Source organism: Lissotriton vulgaris, chromosome 6 (genome assembly GCF_964263255.1).
Source record: "Lissotriton vulgaris chromosome 6, aLisVul1.2, whole genome shotgun sequence".
NCBI lineage: Eukaryota > Metazoa > Chordata > Amphibia > Caudata > Salamandridae > Lissotriton > Lissotriton vulgaris.
Genome location: NC_141694.1, coordinates 1,818,688,373 through 1,818,711,049, shown reverse-complemented (window position 1 = coordinate 1,818,711,049; position 22,677 = coordinate 1,818,688,373).

The following is a 22,677-nucleotide window of genomic DNA, read 5'->3' as shown; positions in this document are numbered from 1 at the left end:
ATGCGTACTGCTTTACTCTTTTCCATTGGATAGCTGACATACTTTCAAATCATAAAAGTGATTTCCTGTTACAAGCAGAAGTTACCTATTTTGCCTAAACAATGCTTCAAAAACTCTTATACAAGCCATTGACGTCCTCATTTCCTTTTGCTTCCCTATATGCTTCACGTTCTTTTCCATATTTTCTTTTGAAGAACAGACCTATTGGCTTTACTAACAGTGGACATTATGATTTCGTGTTGTTTAAATTTTAGTCTTTTATGTGGACTACATTTGTTTCTTCAGCTACTCGATTTTCAACTTTTTTTTTTTTACAGTCTAATCTCAACAATTCTATTGCATATCTTATCTAAGGTTATTTCAAACGTACTCGATGCAAAACTCGCTAATATATGCTACATGTACCCTAATTAATGTGTAAATTATAAACAAGTTTTTTATAACTGTAAACCCCATTTCGCATCTCAACTGCTTATTTCCATGTATTCCAGGTACTACTGACAATATCAATTACTGTGTTTTTTGCAATTTCTGTACTCATATTACATAATGATTTGCCTTTAAAACAGTACATTTCTAAATAAACATTTCAAATATTCACGGTTTCTCTTTTAATCCATAATCTCAACTGAAATGATTTCATATTGAAAAACTATTCATGGGTTCCACATAACCTTCCGCCGCCGGTGCCTCATTTTTTAAAATGGGAAACAGTGACGCACCGGTGGCGCAAGGCCTTCATAAATAAAGTCCTGAATGTTTTCTTTTCTCAACCTCACTTACTGATACTAGAACCTGCAAGCCAATTACGGCCCGTGAACTTTTTCTTAGTAGGTCGCGCACCGTACAGACAGTTATACCACTGTTAAAACATTTTTTTTATTCTTTACCAAGCACCGCCACAGTTCCACTTCACTCAGAGTTAATCACTGCTCCCACGCTTCTACAGGCCAAATGCTATGTCGTATTTCTCTCCTTATCACCCTTTCATCTCTACAATAACAAACAGTTGTCCGCCTGCCACCACAGAACAGAGTCAGACACAGAGGCACCAAAGAGTGAACCCATCACCAACTGCCATCTCCGGCTGTTTCCATGGTTACACCTCATTCTGCACCTTGCTGAAGGCACAGGTCAAAAGTTCATGTCTCAACGTTCTACAACAAATTAAAAAGACTATTTTCCCTCCAGAAACACCTGCCAATCCACAGCTCTGTTACATGTCTTGTTTTTTCACACCCAATAGTACTTCTCGTTTAACATAAACATTAACATGCAACGTACTCTTCAATCTCCACCTATTACAATCAACCAATCATTTTTATTTTTTTAACCACACCCAGCCTCTTCCTTTTTCTTTATTTAGAATTTCAACTTCTAACTACCATTCCACTTCCAGAACCGATCGGAGGACGACTACAAATCCCTTGAAAATGAAGGTCTGGCTTATAGGACACAGTTATATTCACTGGAGTGAAAAATATGCAGTAAGCAGACGAATTTGCAACCTCGGCTTACCAAATGTACACATAACATGGATTGCCAAAAGAGGATTGAAATGTCACCAATTGATTCCATTGGTGAAAAGTTTTAGGCATCTCCCAGAACCAGACCTTATAATTGTGCACTGTGGTGGGAACGATCTAGGCACAATCACTGGGGTAGGTCTGGAAATGCTTCTGAAAGACACCTTTCGACAATTGATGACACTTTTTCCTCGATCTGCCTTGGTATATTCCAATATATGCCAAAGACAGAAATGGAATTGGTCTATTCAACATTGTGCACAATTTGAGAAAGCAAGGAGACATGTAAATAAATCTGTTTCTGCTTTCCTCAGAGATTATAGCATGGGTTATATTTACCACAACAACTTGCGATACCACATGCAAGACGTCTATAGGAGAGACGGTGTTCATTTCACGAATGAGGGAAACAGAATCTTCATCTGCAACATCAGGCTCTGCATCAGTACTTACTTATAAATGCAGAAAACACTCAATTAACACAACGGCTCTTTTCAGAGCCACCTTATATCTAAGCACTCAAACTTCTGATTTATCTCCATTTTCACACTCTTGTAAATAGGTGTGCGCGACCGGGTGCGCGCACCCCGTATTTTTTTTCGGGGAAAAATTATATTTTTTTGCGTTTAAGGGCCTTACTGCACACCCCGAGAAAAGCTACGCAGCAAAACAATCTCTACCTTCTCCCCTTTCCATGTTTCAACGCTTTGAAATGAACAATATATTTACTCGCAGTGACAAAATGGCGAACAAAACTTCCTGATTTCCTTCGAATCGAACGTTAACAGACGTCACGCAGCAAAAAAAAATTCCGCTCACGCGCAGCCGCTTGAGTGCGCGCACGCGTGCGCACCTATAGATATATAATTGACTTTAACTTTAATTTTCTCAACAACTACTGAACGGATTTACACCATTCCAAAAAAGCGTAATCTGCGAACCGGACTCTACAGTTTTGCCAAATTTCTTATAAATCCATTCAGCCGTTCGACCTGTAGCCGAGTCTAAATGTCCTATGGAAAATAACATGGAGAAAACACGTTTTGGGACCCCCCTTATATCTCAGCCCCTACTTCACCAATCCCCCCCAAACTTTCAGGAAAGGAGCGCAGCGAACCGAGCCATCTTCTTTGAGAAATTCACGAAGATTCATCCACCAGGGCCAAAGTTATTCCAAATAGAATGTTGAGGATTTCCTATGGAAACTAGGTCCTAACTATAACTACCTACTGGCGACCGCAAGTAGGTAATATATATATATATATATATATATATTGTATGTATTGGCAATATCCACATGCAATTGCGTACATCACAGGATCACGGACACAAGGTGAGCTGTTTGATGATTTTAAATGCTTTTATTCAAACCACAAGGTGCAATTCATGTTTCAGACAAGGACTGTGTCCTTGGTCCCTCAAAATAATGTTGAACAACCGGGAAATTTAAACTCACAGGCACTTCCTAGTCACGTGATCGTCAGGTATATAGAAAAGGAAAAGATACTTTGCAATTTGCTATACACAGTGAGGAAACCTCCATAAGTGCATTCATGGCTATTAAACATATATATTGACATTATACATGAAATTTTTTTTATTTTAAAAATATGTATAAAATGCAATCTGCTCTTAAATGAATCAAAGAACTACAAAGTAGACCAAACTGATAATGGTTGTTAACTGACATATAGGCATAGCCATATGTACTGTTGTGGGTCAAAATTGTACCTAGGATATATAGTGTTGTATAAAGACATGCAAATACGCTGCTTTAAATATTGCACAATGCAAACACTGAACTATGCCTAAGCAATGTATAACAGTATTATTTAAATGTGTAAATACTCTGATGTAAACAATTGAAAGTGCAAAAACGCTAATGTAACCAATTGAATGTGCAAAAATGCTAATCTAAACAATTGATTGAGGATAGAAATAACCACTTTGGTGCAAACGCTAGAATACACAGTACAATAATGCATACATAGTATGATACAATATAAACACCACCAATTTTATCACTAAGGACCTAAATATATAATTGTAATATTATTTCAACAGGTCTAAAAAATATCAGTTAAAATCATTTGATTCAAAGTGCAAATACGCAATGTAAACATTCAATAGCCATAAAAGTTGAATATTCCTAGTAATGTCCAGCCTACACATTAGCGGACAAGTGCTTTTTAGTGCTTGAGGGTGAAAATGATAATAAATGGGCAAAACGGTGCTACAAAATAATAAAAAGTCCCCTTACCAAAAATCAAGGAAAGGCAGCAGATGGCATATAGAGCTGGAATCTATTGGTACAAATGCAATATCATATATCGTAGTTCCAATACTAAAATAATAAGCATGCATATGAACATGTAGCTCCAGCTCTACTCATCCCCTATGATGAGTCCTTAGTCGAATAAAAACACTATATGATAGTACCAAAAAATAGCATAGTGACACAGTTAGCAACAGAATACGGCACATTGATTCACATTGATGCAAATTGAAGGGGAGACACAAATGCAGAAAAACAGGTTAGTCGCAGCCCCTACGGTTAAAGAAAATTTTGTAAATCATCCCCTGTATTTAACCCTGATGGGAACTTGGTATCCAGCTCTAAAATGTATTTTGACTCTAAGTGACGCTGTAATTTTTTGCGATTCCCTCCTCTCTTGTTCGGGGGGACTTCATCAATTACAAAATATTGTAGACATTTGAGATTATTTCCATGCTCATCTTTAAAATGTCTAGCGACTGGATATGCTGAATCCGAGTTAACAATAGCACAAAGGTGCTGCAATATGCGCATATGTACCAGTAACTTGGGGCTGCCAACATAACACAAATTATTTGATATTTAACAATCTAGGCAACCATAAGAGACAAGCAAAGAAGTTTTAATAAATGGAAGGGAATTAAGCTACAAAATGTTTGTAAAGAAAACAATTTATTAAGAGTTAAAAAGAACAATATCACATTCACAGATTTAATATGTACGTTAAAAGAGTGTAGTTTAAACAAACTAGACTTAAAACAACAATCTATAAATCACATGGCATGAATCACACTGCAAATGAGAACATATATAAAGTTAAAAAACACTGGAAGTGGCAGATTGGTACTCTAACAAATTACAGCTACACCTGAGTACATATACAGCATGGTCTATTCTACATGCATAATGCTCTCTTATTGTTATGTTAAAGTTTGTCTTAATATAGCGCTCAGCTACTCCAAAGGAGTGTCCCGGCGCTTCATCAGATTAAGAACAGATGCTTAGGAGCGGGCAGACCAGGCCGAGGACTATTGTACAAATAGCCATGTCTATAGCTCTTTCCTAAATTTCAAAAGGCTGGTATTCTGTCTCAGGGGGAAAGGCAGGGGGGGGCGTGGCTTAGTGCCCGTTGGAGATGGCGGTGCCGGCGTGAGCGCTCCGCTGCGGCTGGGGTAAACGAGCGGACCGCGTCGGATTTTACCTCGCCGAGCTCAAGATTCCGCCGTCGGAGTGCGTCCTAACCACAATGCGGCCCCTCACATGAGCTTGTATGCTCATTTTCGGCTCCTTCAGGTAACGCTGCAACATCACGGCTGGGTGATGGCCGCGGCCGCCATCTTGTGAACAGTCTTCAAGCAGCGCTCCTCACAGCCACATAATCGGCGCTCCCTGCAATTTTCCTCCTATGCTTGGCACCAACCTCCTCCCCCACGGTGGGCCTCATTCTGCAATAAATTGACTGTTCTTTATGTGACAAACGGCCCATTAACATTTTACAGTGGCATTTCTCTTCACTTTTTTTTTTTCTATGTGCGAAAGCGGCCATTTTGATGCCTCAATGCTTTCAGGCTCCCTCATCGCAATTCTGTTTGCGCACCAACGTTCATTGTGCCTCCTTTTTGCAAAATAATTATTTTTAACCTCTGTTGGAAGATTTTCTCCACCATGTTTTCTACATTGGCAGTCAACCAGCATCCTTTGTCTAAGCATTGAAAGTCGCTGAAACTCATTAGCTATTATTGATTGGAAGAGTGCATTCTTGTATAGGTGCCTTCCTTTTTTCCTGATTTTGGCAGTCCTTCCTCCTGTAAGAGCTCTTCCTGTCCTCTATACCCACTGTGGCTCCACCAATTTGAATTTTCAGTCCACTATTACTGTTGGTATTCGCCTTTTTTTTCATATTGGTGACTGCTATTAGTGGATGGTAAAGGGATTCCTCTACTTTTGGTCACCTACTACTGCCTTGGCTGTAGCTTATTAACCTGATGGGCAAACTTACAACGAACTGCGCCGACAAAACCCCAAAGCGCACCTTCATCAAAAATTCAAAGGTTTTCTCAGCTTTGGCCCAACTGGAATCTTCTCAGGAATTTCGTGCTCTTATGTCGAAACCAGCCATGGAACCTCTTCCTCAATCCAACGGGAAGAACACAGTTAAGCGACTGAAAAAAGACCCACCCTCGCCGACTGCCTCTGCTTTGGTTCCGTCTGCTTCTATTGACTTGTTATTGGAAGAGATAAGGGCACTCCGCCCTTTCATGCAAGAAACCAATGCTAAATTACAGGTCTTAACCAATAACTGGGCTCAAATGGAGGCACGGGTCATGTCTGTGGAGCATAGTGTAACTTCGCTTCAGGAATCCTCTGCTAAAACTGTCCACATGCACTCTCAGATCTCTTCTCTTCAAAAGCAGGTTGAAGACCTTTAGAACAGGAATAGACGCAATAATTTGCGAATCTACGGCCTTGTGGAAGGTTGCGAGGGGAATGATCCTATAGCCTTTTTCAAGTCTTTCCTTCCTAAACTTCTACATCTTCCGGAGGACACTGTACTTAACATACAAAGGGCTCACAGGCTCGGTCGAGCTCCATCGTCTACTTCTCCTTCGGTAAAGCCCAGAGGTGTCATCATGTATTTCCTACAATACACTGATCTTTTGAAAGTTCTTTCAGCAGCTAGAGCCACTCCTCGTCTCACTTGTTCTGGATCCTCCTTGTTTTTTGCGCAGGATTACGCTAGAGCTACGGCCAACCGTCCCAAAGCCTTTTTGGATATGAGACCTGCACTTCGTTCCATTGGTGCCCGTTATGGTCTTTTCCATCCTTGTCTCTTCCGGGTCACTTATAATAACAAGACCACGACTTACGAGGATCCTGTGCGACTCCAGAGCTTCCTCAACTCCTGCCACGCTTCGACCATGGATACTTCTGCTCCCTCTTCGGCATTTCCTCCTTGACTTATGAGACTAATGTTACTTTTTCCTATTTACAGTCCAGTGTTATATGCATACGTTTTTGCATTAGTTTATTACTTTTATTATAGTTCCTTATGTCTTGTGCTTTCATTCCTCTTTTCAGGTTACTCTTGTTATTCAGTATGTTTACTGTCTTTTTTCCCCTTTTACATAAATTGCCTTTCTTGATATGTCCTTCGCGTTGTCCATTTAATTGTATTGCTTTCTTTCTTTCCCTAATGATTTCCTTCTTTTTTCACAGATGATCCCTAATGCTTCATGTTTCCCCAGCCGGGCGGTTGGTTCGCCTGCCCTGGCCGCCTTGTCTCCTCCAGTTGGTTCTACCCCCCCCCCGTCTTACACGTCTGGTTCCCCTTCCTGTTTGTACCTCCTCATTTTCCCTACCCGTAAGTACATTTCCTTTCCTTATCGACATGTTCATTTTTGACCCTTTCCTCGACTTTTCTTTCCTTTTTCTCTTTCTTCTCTTTCTATTCTCCGAGGTGTCATTTTTACTATTCCTTTTTCAAACTTTCTTTATTCAATTCTTTTTTACTTTAACATCTTTATTACTTCTTCGCATTTCTTTCTCATGTGTCTTTCATAGTTTAATTGTTAGCCTTTATTGCAGCAGTTTCCCCTTTTTCATGTTTTCTTAATATCAGTACGTATTGTTTCATGGAACGTTAAAGGTCTGAACGCTCCCATTAAGAGACAAGGAATCCTTTCTCACATTGCTAAATTGAATGTAGATTTCGCTTTTTTACAAGAAACTCACTTAACTGAAGCAGAGTCTGTTAAGCTTAGAAGGGGCTGGGTGGGAGAGGTATACTTTGCTCCCGGAGATGGCAAACGTAATGGAGTTGCTATTCTTATTCGTAAGTCTCTTACTTATTCTGTTTTAGAAAATGATTGCGACCCTGATGGTAGATGGTCATTTGTCAAGCTTTCTTTGTGGGGTGTTCCACTCTCCCTTTTTAACGTATATGCTCCCACAGGTGGTCATCCGACTTTTTGGCGTGAGATGGCTACTCACATTTCCAGTCTCATAGACGATCACTTTATCTTAGCGGGAGACTGCAATCAACCTTTTGACCCTTTTATAGACCGAAATTCCAAGACCTCTTTTATCCCAAATAAGCCTCATATACGTTTTACCCATGCTATTTCACAGCATAAACTCATTGATGCTTGGCGCTTATGTAATCCAACAACCAAAGAATTCACTTTTTATTCCCCCTCTCATCATTCCCAATCACGTATTGATTATATTTTTGTATCCCATCACCTTGCTCAATCTCTCACTCATGCTGAAATTGGTCCCATTCTTCTGTCTGACCATGCTCCTGTCCATATTGATATTGATATCCTACCCAAGATTAATGGACCAAAGAGGTGGCGTTTTAACAACTCCCTACTTTTAGATCCTGAATTTACCGCCTCTTTTATTGACTTTTTTAATGAATACTTTCTTCTTAATGACACTCCCTCTCTTCCGACCCACACAATCTGGGATGCTTTCAAATCCACGGCTCGAGATTTCATCATCCGCTTTGTGTCTGCAAAACGGAGAGATGCACGCAAGCATAACAATGACCTCCTCCGCAAAATCAAGAGTTTGGAGCACTCCTACTATACCTCTCACTCCGAGGAAAGCTTGACAGCACTTATTGATGCTAAGTTGAAATTTAATAAGAAATCTACAGAAGACGCTTCTCTTTATTTGTTGAAATCTAGCTCCAAATTCTATGGTGGGAAAAATAAAGCAGGGAAAATTCTAGCTAACTATTTAAAAATTAAGCACAACAGGCTCAATATTGAATCTGTGTTTGACGAAAATGATACCCCTCGACACAAAGATGCTGATATTCTGGATGAATTTTTCCATTTCTATTCAATCCTTTACTCCTCCGAAACCCATCCTACTTCTCAATCACTCTCTGATTTCTTCTCTACCATTCGCAAACCAGACCATTTACCTATTGATTTAACCTCTTTGGAATTGGATGTCTCTCAGAAGGAATTACTATCTGCTCTAAACTCCCTCAAAAAAGATAAGGCTCCGGGACCTGATGGTTTCACCGTTGAGTTTTATCGCCATTTTTCAGCATTGCTCATTCCCAAGTTGCATTCTCTTATTGACTCCTTTGTAACCTTGGGTGGTTCTTCGGGTACCTTTGCTGATGCCCATATTTCCATTATTCCCAAGGAGGGCAAAGATTCTAGATATTGTAAGAATTATAGACCAATTTCCCTTGTCAATATTGATTATAAAATTTATGCCAAATCTCTTGCAGCCCGATTGGACTCCTTTTTACCTGATTTACTTGGTCCTGAGCAATCTGGTTTTGTTAAAGGTCATTTTATTACTGACAATACTAGGCTTTTATTTAATGTTTTGTCCAAATCTCCACGCTTTTCAGGCTCCCTAGCAGCTATTGCCTTGGACGCAGAAAAAGCGTTTGATAGAGTAGAATGGACCTCTCTTTTTTCTGCCCTTAAATGGTTTGGCTTTGGTCCCAAATTTTTGTCCTTAATTTCCTTTCTTTATTCCACTCCCAGAGTAGCGGTCTGTGCAAATGGTCAGGTTTCCTCTTTCTTTGACCTGGGTAGAGGTGTCCGACAAGGTTGCCCGTTATCTCCCTTTCTCTTTCCCTAGCTCTAGAACCCTTCCTTTCCAGGCTTAGACAGAATCCTGATATTCATGGCTTTCACTTTTCACATTCTCATGTTAAGCTTGCTGCGTACGCTGATGATATTCTGCTCTTTATTTCTAACCCCACTGTTTCTATCCCTGCCTTTCTTTCTGAAGTTCATGCATATTCGCTGATTTCTGGATATAAACTGAATAATGACAAATGCAAAATTTTACCCCTCACTAAATTTACTTTCAAACCTGATTTTGCTGCATCCAATTTCACCTGGAGCTCCTCTCACAGCAAGTATCTAGGTTTACATGTAACTCCCTCCATCACAGATACAGTTTCCCTCTGTCTCAGTAAATGTATCCAGAAATTAACTGATCTAACCACTAAATGGCACCCACTCTATCTCTCTTGGTGGGGACGCCTTGATACTATTAAAATGATGTTATCCCCTATTGTTTTATATACCATCTCTAATATTCTTGTCTCTATTCCCATGAAATTCTTTAGAAAGATTCATTCTATTCTTGCTTCTTTTCTCTGGTCTGGCAAAAAGCCTCGAATGTCTCTTTACCGATTAACACGACCTAAATCGGAAGGAAGTGTCAATTTTCCTGATTTTCCTACTTATCATAAAGCTTTTCTTTTGCGCCAGGCCTCCTTTTGGTTGCAGGACCCTGAAGAACCCTGTCCTCTTTGGGTTAATGTGGAACGTCTTTCTCTTTCACCTTTTACCTTTGCTGAATTTCTATCTTTTTCTCGCAAACCACAGTTATCATCTACTCCCATACATAAATTCACAACCAAGTTGCTTCTAGCCTCTTCCCCACCCGTCCCCTCCTCTGTTGCTGATTTTTTATCCTCCACTATTTGGCATAATGACAATATCCTTATTAATGGCAGACCTTTCTATTGGAAATCTTGGCGACAGAGGGGTTTGATTTGGGTTTCTCAACTTTTCTCTCAATCCACTTTTCTATCTTTTCACTTGCTACGCCTTTCCTTTGATTTACCTGCTTCCTTTGCTCGTAATTATCTCTTACTGTAAGAAGCAATCTTGCCTATCTATGCCCAGTTTCTGCACTCTCCTAACCTATCTTCATCTCCTACTCCCACCTCACTACTTCACTCTTTCCTGACTACCCACTCCAAAGCTTCCCTTATCTATGCATTCCTGCGCTCCAAATCTCTTCCTCGCCCAAAATCTAAAGTAGAGGAGCAATGGGAAAGCGACTTTGCTACTTCTTGGCCCATTTCACTTTGGGACAAGCTTTGGGTAAAACTTCGTAAGTCCTCCAGAGCTGCCACTCTCACCCAAACTCTATTTTTCATTTATAATAGACTCCTTTTTACACCACATTTACTTCACAACAGATTCTCCTCTGTCCCTGATCTCTGTTGGTCTGGTTCTACTCCTACTGCTACTTTGTTCCACGTGCTTTTTTCCTGCACTATCATTCAGGACTTCTGGAAGCGGATTTGGTCCCAAATTAATGATATCTTCCACACCCAAATCCCTTTTGCTTTTGCTCATATTTTTCTTGGTAGTCTCTCTCCGTGCTGGGACCAGGTTACTTTTGATATACGAATTATTGATTTACTGATCGCGGTTGCATTCCAACAAATTACTGCTAATTGGAAAGATTTTACAAAGATATCGATTAAAGCATGGTGGTATAATGTTTGTCACAACCAAAGATTAGATACTGCCTTTGTTTTTCCTCCTCAATTAGCGATGAAATGCACTGTTTTATGGCTCCCTATAACAACGTACCTTGATGCCTCTGCTAAGAAATCATTTCATTTGTTACCACCTCAGCAAGAAGTTCCCAAACCTCCTTGATAGACCTTATCGTTCCTAATTATTTTCATGTATGACAGATTTTCTACTCTTTTTCTATTTTCTTTCTCAATATTTGCTTTAACTTGATTTTCACCTGATGTACATATGCTCATATTGAATACCTGTGGTAGAAATTGAGTGTAATCTCTGGAGCAATGAAAAACTTGGGGCCTCCTGTATGAGTTTTTGCCATAGGGCAGTGCTGCAAGCCTTGCCGCTGCCCTGCCCTGTGGCAAAAGAAAAGGGCAGGAATGCATGGTCTCCATCAGATGCAGTGCATTCCTATCCTTTTCCCCAGTGCTAGCGCACAATGGGCTGCGGTGCGCCAACAGGCACCTTTGCACCATGGTGAAAGCCAGGGTGCCTGTGTTATGGGGATGATAGTTTTTGTGCAGGAAGGGTCCTTTGTGGCGCTGCCTCAGAGTTGCGATTTCTCATAAATCTGGGGCAGTGTGAAAAAGCCATTGATGTTGCTGGGAACGCCCCCAGCGAAACACTCATTGCACGCCAACAATATTTACAAGGCAGCATTAAGCCAAAAAAAGTAGCTTAGAACTGCCTAGTGAATATGGAGCAGTCTCCTACCCCACCGGAGCGTCAAAAAAAGCGTATTTACGAGGCCCTGCCTCCACCGGTGCGTCACTTAACTTGGGGAATAAAAGTGACTTACAGGCGGCGCAAGTGATGGAGCAAGGTTTCGTATGAAAGAGACTTGCTTGGACGCAATCCTCTCGAATAACGTGTAATACTGTAACCAACATGTTTCATAAATATTAATATTGCATTCAATGTTATATACAGAATCTAGGGGAAGCTTGCCTATGTTTATTACTAATAAGTAACCCAAGTGACTTAAAATGGCTGCCAAAAACACAGGAATTGTCTGCTTTTGCTTCTACTGCATCTACGTAGTATGAAGTCCTTTGCTTTGGTGGGAAACTTTGCAGCTGCGCAATAGCTTGGAAAAAGCAGCTTGAAACTAACATGCAAAGCACAAGCTATACTTAAACTAAACCTTGCACATTTTTTTTTTAAATTGCTAATGCAAAGGTTAAAATAAGTTAAAGGGATTAGAGTAGAAATAAGTGGTATGCAGTGCATTCACTTTTTTTTGTATTCTAACATGTCTTTCTCAGACCTTATTATTAGTTTTTTATTAGGGCCTGAAAGGGTGACGGAAATCCATATCCCACCTGACTTGTGTGCAAGCGCACCCTAACCTGTCCAGAACCATGAAGAATCAGTTGAAACTCAGCCAAGGTTGCTCCAGCAAGAAGCTCTTGGGAACCTCACCTCTCGACCCAAAGAGGGGAAGAAAGAAGTCAAAATTTGTATGCAATGTATTGATCCTAATGTGAAATGTGGGTAGGAATATAGATTAGGAAAGTAAATTAAAGGGCAGGAATATTGAACAATGAACTAAAGAAAAAAAGCATTACATTAGTGTGGTGTGATGACCTCTTCCCATCTCCTTGCCCAATAAGAAGTAGGGGTTTTCACAAATATTGAAGCATTGGAGGGTGGTACATACACATAGAATAGTAAAACTAAGGTAGGCTTAGTCAGTTAGAACACAGATGACATAAACCCATCACATACCCATCACTGAAGCAGATGACGGCGGATGCCACATAGGTCAGATATGCTGTCCGAGCTCTCTGATAGAAGATTTGAAAGGGAAAGGAAATAAACAGTGTTGCAGGGATTATGCTCATGCACAGAACTATGCACAGGAAACCAGGACCTCATTGAATTGTGGTGTACCAAAAAACTCACCTCAGTACCCAAAACCCCTATCCGACTAGAGTCAGTGTCTCATTTGTTCTCCGTACTACAGCGAAGCTACCAATTATTAGACAACCCAGAATAAGCAACTTAGGTTACTCTCAGGAATGGGGGGAATCAAGAACACTCTTTCACCTTTATTCTCATATCAGTCCACAACGTGAGTAATCAGAGACACGGAAAATTTTAAAATGTTTATTTTAACTACTTGCTCTAAGATACAGTATTTTGGCTAACATAAGCAGACAAATGATTAGAAATAAAACCATCTGCATTGTTATAATTCCATAAACCACAAAGGGAGAAATCATATTGTAAAGATAGGGGAAACAGGTCCTATAGTGCCATGTGTACCATTCTTCCCTGGCTAGAACCTAGTTTTATACTAATAGAAGGTCTCTAGGTTTGAATGTAGAACCCCATACCTCCAAGATCAGCTTAAATCATACATATCACAGGATCAGCAACGCTCTCTGTAGATGGAAAGGTTTTCTCCAAGTGCCAGTATCATGCATGCAATGTAATATTAAAGGCATCAAGTTTCAGATATTTGCAGCTGTGTGCTTGTTGTGTCTAGAGCATGGGTTGATCAACCTGAATTCAACAGCATACATTCTTATTTGACCTTGAAGGCTTCTGCACACAATTTTCAGACTGAGGTCGCAGTGTATGTCTACGGATTTGAAAAATAGTCCTTTCTCAGGTGAAGAAAAAGCAAGCAAGCAATTTTACTTATAATAACAGTTACGTGTTGGGTTGTGTGCAAAAGTGGCAATGTGGCAAGATGGCGTTTAACTTCTAAAACGCTTATGCTAACACAGCAATGTGTGCAGGCAAAACCCTATCTTCACTACACTCTCCCTGGATCGGACCACAAACAAAATAGGTAAGCAATGTAGGAACGCAGAGTTCAAGTTCGAGTGAGACAGAACCAAATTCATATTTTGCCAAACTGGATAATTGGTAGCGAAAAATTCGAAGTTGTGAGGTGAAAAAAAATAAATAAATAAAAAGACCAAGCAGGGGCGGTATACAGCACATTCTGGAGCAAAAATTTGTAAAAATATATCTGAGTTAGTATGCGTTGAAGGTGGACGATTGCTAATTTAATCCATCAACGTATAGCTACAGTACCTTGCAACATCCTCCAAGAGGAATTCATTGTAATCATCAGCCATCCAATTCAATAAAGTAAATGAACATACATGTTCTTTGGGCAGCCGGAACCTCTAGCCCCATCTGAGGGCAACTTGCATGTTCTTTGAGATAACTTTGTGCCAGGAAGCCATGGGCCACATATATTGGAAAGGGGCGACCACTCGGTCCCCCCGAACGTATGGTTGGGTGCTCCGATCCTCCCGGGAAACTATTTTGGGCGGGGGGGGTGTCTCGGCTGGTATGCCCGAAGCGGCGTAGCCGGGGCGTGCCTTTTCCCACCCAGGAGGGGTTGTCCTAGACACCTACACCGATGGCCACGCCCAGTAGGCGTACCGGAGGAGGGTACACGCCCTCCCGAAGAAGAATAAATAGAGTGGGAATCCGAAGAAGCGTCCTCTTATTTCTGTGCTTGGAAGGCTGCACCCACTCGTTGCTCGTGAGCCCTCGACGGAACAAGGAGCAATTTTGAGAACTTGTAATTCTTGTGTTTCTCTTTCAGTGGTTTTACAGCGAAGGATCCAGGACTGTGTTGATTGACTCGGAGTGAATAATCGAAGCCATGTCCGGCAAGAAGGCAGGAAATGGTTCAGAGACAGACAAGATGCTTAGCATGTTGGTGAACAGAATGACGAGAATGGAACGAAGCATGGGACAAGTTTCAGCGCTTGGTCGTGATTTGGCGGGCGTCAAAAAGCAATTGGCCGCATTGAACAAGCCTGGTAACCCGAAGAAGGTAATAGGCCCGGCATTGCCGGGAGTCGTCCCCGAGGGTAGAGGGAAACGGGTCAAGAGGAGGGCGGTTACAGGGGAGGTTCCTGTCTCTGAGGTGCCCCCGGTCACCCCTGCCATACCAGCTGATGACCCAGTACCAACCCCAGACGCGGGTCAACCGATTCCAGTTGTGATTACGCCCGCTAATGATGAGGATATGCCTCCTGAATTGGCCACCCAGTTGGCCACCTGGCTCAATAAGAAGGAAGGGGGTGCTACGGCGCCCGGCGACACGGCCGAGGAGGCCAAATTCCTAATTCAGCAGTTGCGGCAGTCGCGAGATGCCGCGAAGGCGAATCTCCCTCTTGTTTCCCCACAGGTGACACCGGAACTACCGGCAGCTGGTCGCGAGAAAACGGCGGATAAAACGACTGAACCGGGTAAGCTCGCTTTGCCAGTGGCGGGGGAGGGCTCATTGCCCTCAAGGCGGGAGAGGGTGGTTCAACATATCCCGATGGCCACGAAAGAATTGATATAGGCAGACAAGTATGTCAATATATTTTCGTTGTTGACTGACCATCGCGAAATGGTATATGCTAAAACGCAGAAAGATTTGTGGCACCCGAGCGTCTGGCGCGCCAAGATGGTGGAGTTCAGGGTGGAAGAGACGATAACGAATTGGGCGAAGGCCTTTGCAATGTTTACTGCGATTATTGGTGAACGTAAGCCCGAGGTATTGACCGAACTGTCTTGTTATCAGGCACGTATAATGGATTTTTATGAAATGTATGAGGGGGACGAATGGAAAGGTTACGACATGAAATTTCGTAAAGCGAAAGAGTATGATTCCTCTCTGACATGGGATTGCCTCGATTCAATTTCTTGGCATAAGCAGCTCCTGCCTGGGGCGGCGGGGACATCCTCGCCAGGTGGGAATGGGTCGGGGGGTTCCCGCCAAAAACCCGCGGTGCCCTTTCAAGCAGGCACCGGTGGTGATCACCAGCCGAAAACCGGCGGGAATGGTGGAAAGCGGGGGGTCTGTTGGGGCTTCAATAGAGGCAACTGTAACAGACCGCAAGGTACATGTAGGTTTAAGCATGCGTGTGCGGGTTGTGGGAATTCCTCACACCCAGAGAGTTCATGCAGATCGAAAAATAGCGGGTCGGGAGGTAAAGGAGGGTCCAAGCAGGACTGAGGTGGATCGTTGTGTACAACTGCCTACTCCCGTTGATCTCATGGCTATGACTCCTTGGTTAAACAAATACCCTGATTATGTCTCTGCTGGGGTGTTGAGGAAGGGATTCTTATATGGCTTCCACATTCCGGCAGGGGATTTTCGTGGGGAACCTTTTTGTAAAAACCAGCTATCAGCGCAACAGAATGCTAGTGTGGTGGAGAGAAAACTTGCTAAGGAAGTAAGCCTAGGCCGAGTGGATGGGCCTTTTCAGCGCCCGCCAGTGGCAGGTTTCATCTGTTCCCCTTTGGGGGTGGTCCCCAAGAAGGACCCGGGGGAGTTTAGGCTGATCCATAATTTGTCTGCTCCAAGGGGTTTCTCGGTAAACGATGCTATTGACCCAGAAGTGTGTTCGGTGCGGTACGCATCATTTGATAATGCCGTGACCATGTTAAATCGCCTGGGCCCCGGGGCGCTGATGGCGAAATCGGGTATCGAATCAGCGTTCCGGTTGCTCCCGGTACACCCACAGGATCAGCGTTTGCTAGGATTTGCATTCCAAGGGAGTTACTACATGGACAAATGCATGCCGATGGGTTGCTCCATTTCTTGTGCCTATTTCGAAAAATTCAGCTGTTTTTTAGAGTGGGCATTTACCGAGGCTACAGGGCATAGGCATGTTATGCATTATCTAGACGACTTTCTGTTCTTGGGAGCAGCCGGCGACTCGAAATGTGCGCAGGCGCTACAGGACTTTTGCATCCTCATGTGGGAGTTCGGAGTGCCATTGGCATCAGGTAAGACGGTGGGACCATCTACTTCACTCGAGTTTCTGGGAATTGAGCTCGATTATGTGGAGGGATGTTTCCGTTTGCCAGTAGGAAAGGTAGCTAAATTTAGGGCTTCCCTAGAACTTTGCCTTAGTAAGGAGAAAGTGACCCTGCACCAGTTACAGCAAACAGTGGGTCAGCTTAACTTTGCTTTGAGAGTGATACCGATGGCCCGCCCCTTTTCACGCTCTATTGCACAAGCTATGGTTGGTCTCAAGGAAGGACACCACCGCACGAGACTGTCGGCAGAGGTTCGCCAGGATATGCGCATTTGGTTGGCATTTCTGGCGGACTTCAACGGTCGAGTAGTGTGGAACAAGCCGCCAGCGTCTTCGGACGAGCTAGGCTTGTGGACTGACTCAGCGGGGAGCGTGGGATTTGGCGCCATCTTTGGTAATCGATGGTCGGCGCAAACATGGCCGACGTGGTGGCACACCAGCGGTCTCACAGGTAACATAGGGTTCCTTGAGCTATTCCCTATTTTTGTTGCTCTGATTGCATGGCCGGACGAGTTCAGAGACCGCTCTGCGGTATTTTGGTTGGATAATATGACTGTCGTCGAATGCATTAACAATCAGGCAGCACGCTGCAAAATGGATCTTGAAATTGTTGAAGGAAGTTGTGCTGCTTTGCATGAGACTGAATGTACAGTTCAGGGCGAAACATGTGCCAGGTGTACTGAATCATGCGGCTGATGCACTCTCTCGTTCACATATGCAGGCGTTCAGGGGTTATCTACCTACAGCGGACCTAGCGGCGGCACCATTCCCTGAAGCACTCTGGCTAATCGGTGCCCCGGATTACAAGACCTCGTGGCAGCAAGCTTAGCCCCAGGACGAGGAAGGCATACGAAGGAGCGTTTCGTTCCTATTGTGCATTTTTAGGTCCGACAGGGAATCAGAACTGGGGTCAGGAGGATTCCTTCCTAGGGATACTGGTAGCAATGCACAGGGAAGGCCGATCAGCGGCATCGGCCAATAGACACAGGGCGGCCATCTCATTCATGGCGCTGGTACATGGCATTAAAGACCCAACAGGTTCCTTTTTGGCAAAAAAGGCCCTTCGCGGCTGGCAGTGCCTCGAGGTTCGCAGGCAAGACATGAGGCGCCCGATTGGCTTAGAAAAATTGTCCTTACTCATGGCGAGACTAGTCACGACATGCTTCTCCCAATTCGAGGCAGTTCTGTTCCGGGCAGCTTTCGCATTAGCATTCCATGGGGCTATGTGTGTGAGCGAACTGGTTGCAAGGAATAAGAATGATGTGGAGGGAGGCTTGTGCAGGGATCACATCTTAATTAGGGGTGATTCGAAGGTAGTCTCGATAGCTAGGTCCAAGACTGACCAGGGAGCTATGGGAAGCAGTGTGGTTGTCCAGCGCGTGCGAGGGTCCCCCACGTGCCTGATAATGTGTATAGAGGAATACTTGGCACTGAGGCACGTTTCAGTTCCAGAGGGTGCTTGCACTGACAATCGCTGCGGCAGGCATGGACCCGTGCGATTTTGGGGACCCATTCCTTTAGGATAGGGGCTGCTACAGAGGCTACAGCCAGGGGTCAGAGTGCAGAGGAAGTGAAACAGTTGGGACGATGGTCCTCGAATTGCTTCAAAAGGTATGTGCGATTGCATATGTTGTGAAGTCAAGTGACATGCACTCACGCTTCTTGTCTTCTGTTTGATTTACAGTTTCGCGAGCATTTCATGCGGGTCGGAATTGGCAGTCGACCCAGTACCAGGGGACCAGCGGTCATGGATCACCGTCTGAGGAGAGAGTGGTTTGGGTCGTGGGCCACTCATATGTGAGGCGGGCCGGGGACGTATTCAAAGCAGGTGACGCGACTCGCGCAGCTGGGGAATACGGGTACAGAGTGGTCTTCCACGGAAGGGGCGGGCTCTGTATTGACCAATTCAAATCTTTTGTCGAGGGTCTCTTAGGGCGGCAGAGGTCACCGCCATCTGTAGTCATAGTACACCTGGGGGGCAATGACTTGGTGATCTTTGGGTAGACGGGTATTACTCGAGCAAGTTTTGTCTACTGTTAGCTGGTTGGCAAAAAGAATCCCGGGGTGCACGATTGCCTGGTCCCTTATGATTCCCAGGAAGGTATGGCGGGGGGGCCTTTCAGTGTCAGCACTGAACCATTTGGTGAAGAAGGTTAACAACAAAATTGGTAGATTGTTTCGCTCTGCGCAGTTGCATTGCATTCCACATGGGTGTATTCGGGGTGATCACATGTATCTGAATGATGGGGTTCACCTGTCCCAGGAGGGGAATGTTTTACTCATAGGAGACTTCATAGCTTGGCTAAGGGGTTTGAGGACGCATGACCTTTAGGAGGAGTTTTGGGGGGCCGGATAGCCGGTCAACTATCCGGCCTGTGGCGGTAAGGTCATGATCGGTGAGCAGTAATTTCAAGGTCCCTAGAGGGGGGCGTCACCCACTATGGATGGGAGCGCCCGGGGGGAGGCGGCCATTGGCCCCTCCCACTGGGAGGCGGCACCCACTAAGGATGGGTCGCCTAAGGGGAGACGGCCATAGGCCCCTTCCTGGGGAGGAGGCGGCTATATGCCCCTCCTACGAATTTCCCGGGGCCCGGTTATCCGCGACGGTGGATATGATAGAGAGTGTGGGGATGGGGGGGGAGTCCACGCTGTCCTTCCTACAGATACCTCACACGGGAGCTCGGACGACCTTTAAGATGGCGTCGAGCGGAAAGGGGGGCCCCCAACAAGACAAGGGAAATTAGAGTTTGCAAGGAGGGTACAGTCCTCTGCGCGGCCGCCACTCACACCGTGAGGGCGAGAGTTTTTGGTAGTAGGGATCTGACACCGGTTAAGACCTTGCCAATGGCCCTTAATGCTAGGATGTACAATTTTAATTTAGAATGTATGCATTTGCAGGATGTTAGACTCGGCTAGGAAACCTTTGTATTAGAGTTTTGTTAAGGTAAGCCAAAGAACATGTCTTCATCGAAATGTATAAATGAAAATTGTACATGATTATGAAACTTTTATTTAATGTTTTAAATTTTGTTTCATATTTTAATAAATACGGCCGGGAGGGTGACTCCCTCCCGCCTTCCAAAAGTTCAGAACTGCGTCCGACTTCCCATCCTTGGGGATTGTGTTGGGAGGGGGTGACGGGCATCCCGGCCATATCCAATATCCTTAGTATTTCATGTGCAGCTGCACATGCCATAATCCCGATACCAGAACAGTTCAACTCATAAACCACTAAGGGACTCATTGGTCAATCATAATCTGGGGCAGGAGAAGCCGTGTTTGAGAGGCACAAATCCAGGGCCCATTCAAATGAACAATCTAGGCAATGGTAAAAAGGTTGCACGCAAGTATAGTATGAGATCCATGGGCTAAACTCAAATTGGCCAAAGGTAGTGTTCCATAGTATTCAAGCCTCCGGTTGCAAAGTTGGAGTAGCAGGGGCAGGTTGTCACATGACACAGATTGCGCAGCCAACAAATCAACAGCAGCACACCAGCAGCCAAGGCGAGGATTAATGGAAGCCCACCGAAGATGCTTGAAAAAATAGAATGAAAAAATGCCAGTAACACACCAAATATTGTTTGGAACGAGGTCACAAGGTCGGAGCCTACAACTTTGAAAAAATGCGTCAAGCCAGTTGTTGACAGTTTATTTAATTTTATTTAGCAGAGTTATTTAAAACCATTGCTACAAATATCTCATTACAAGTTAAAAAATAAAACTGATTAAAAGACATTATAACCATATGGTATTTACAGTAAATTAAAAGAACAAGCAATTCTTATAACAGCATTAGTCTTTTTCCTTGTCAGCTGTAGTGATGTTCTGACATAGCATTGTCTTCTCCACTTGTCTTAAAAATTTTACAAACCGGCAACTAAGCTGCGTGTCCTCAGGTGCAAAACATGCAGGCATAGCCTGTCTCCTTGTGCGGCGTTCGACACCGTCAACCACCATATATTGGCTCAGCGACTTAGAGACCTTGGTATTTCAGGGTCTGCCCTGTCTTGGCTAAAATCTTTTCTTCATAATCGCTCCTTCCAGGTGGCGGAGGGTGATTACATCTCTGGGGAAACCCCTATACGTTGCGGAGTGCCGCAGGGCTCTTCGTTGAGCCCGACGCTCTTCAACGTGTACATGTCTCCCCTTGAGAAAATTGTCACCCCCCCACGAAATTCAACTTCTGACATACGCGGATGACACTCAGCTGGTTGTCTCCCTCAGTCAGCAGGAAAATGCCACCACCAATCTGTACTCCTGCCTGGGGGACATAGTCAGCTCGATGGATAAGTCCCACCTGAAACTTAACAGTGATAAAACGGAGATACTGGTGATAGGCAACCAGTCTCACTTCCATCCGGAGTCCCTGTGGCCCCCGTGTATGGGCCCGCCCCCAACCCCCAAAGCAGACATCAAAAGCCTTGGGATCTGGCTTGATCAAAACCTCACCTTGAATACCCACGCAAGGAAAACGGCAGGTGTCTGCTATGGCCTCTTACACACCACCCGTAAGATTCTTCCTCTACTCCCTTTTCAGTCAAGAAAGCTCCTCTTACAGGGCCTCATTTTGTCCAGACTGGACTACGGTAACGCCCTGTATCTTGGCGCTCCAAAGAAAGTGACAACAAAGCTCCAGGCTGTGCAAAACGCTGCGGCCCGGATTCTTACTGGCACCAAGAACCATTGAACGGCCAAACCACCTATCAGAGCACTGCACTGGTTGCCCGTTCTGCAAAGAGTGCAGTTCAAGGCTCTCTGCCTGACCCACACAATCCTCAACGGAAAAGCTCCCCCTATCCTTAAGGACCGTATTGCCCCCTACACCACCTCCAGAACCCTTCGATCCTCCAATGCCCACCTAACCCTGCCTCCCAGGATTAAGAAAGCGAGCTCTGGAGGCTGGCGCTTTTCTTACAACGCCTCCAAATTGTGGAACACACTCCCCCCTGACCTCCGTGCCCAACCTAATCTCTTGCCTTCTCGGAAGCTTCTAAAGACTTGGCTGTTCCCGTAACCTTCCTCTCCTGTCCTCGCTTGACCTTCTGTCAGCGCTGGGACGCTCCCGGGCAGCCATGCGCTTTAGTAATCTTTTAACATTTAACATTTAACATTTAAACTGCCTGCTCTAGGTTTGGTTTTAATGAGTGACTCAGCCATGCTGTCCTTGAGTGTCGAAGGTTCTCTTTTGCGCTTAATCATTTTTGTCTCCTTTTTTGTTCTAGATGAGCACCCCCTGGCCCTGCCAGATCTCATTTCCTTTTTAAGGGCAGCGACTGAATCGTTGGTTATTCTCCTTGGCCTTTGCATTTGTTCGATACTAAGGAGAGTTGGCACCTACAGCCGCTCACCTCACCTTCCCTCCTCTTCTCCTCTCCAGACCATGGCAATCCTCATGACTACTCCACACTCTATCTCCTATGTCTCCTCTGCAGCTCGTTGTCCACAGTTGCAGGACTGGCAGAGCAGGCGGGGATGGTGGGACGGTGGGGACAGCGGCTTGTAACTGGGGCAACTCTCACCACGCACCACAGGGAGCAAGTTCAAGGTGCGGAGAACTCCTCGCGGCTCCTGCTGTGCCAAGTCAGGGAAGAGATGTCTACAGAACCACTCACTCCCAGCTGTGCACCAAATGCCAGGAAAAAGGTACTTGCAGGACTGCCTGCTGATCGCGGCCCCACAACTTCCCGCTCCCCGCTCCCTTGCAATTTTCCTGCCGCGACACAACGATGGCTCACCACTCCCCTACTCCCCCCTGCTCCTGGCTGTCAGTTCCTACG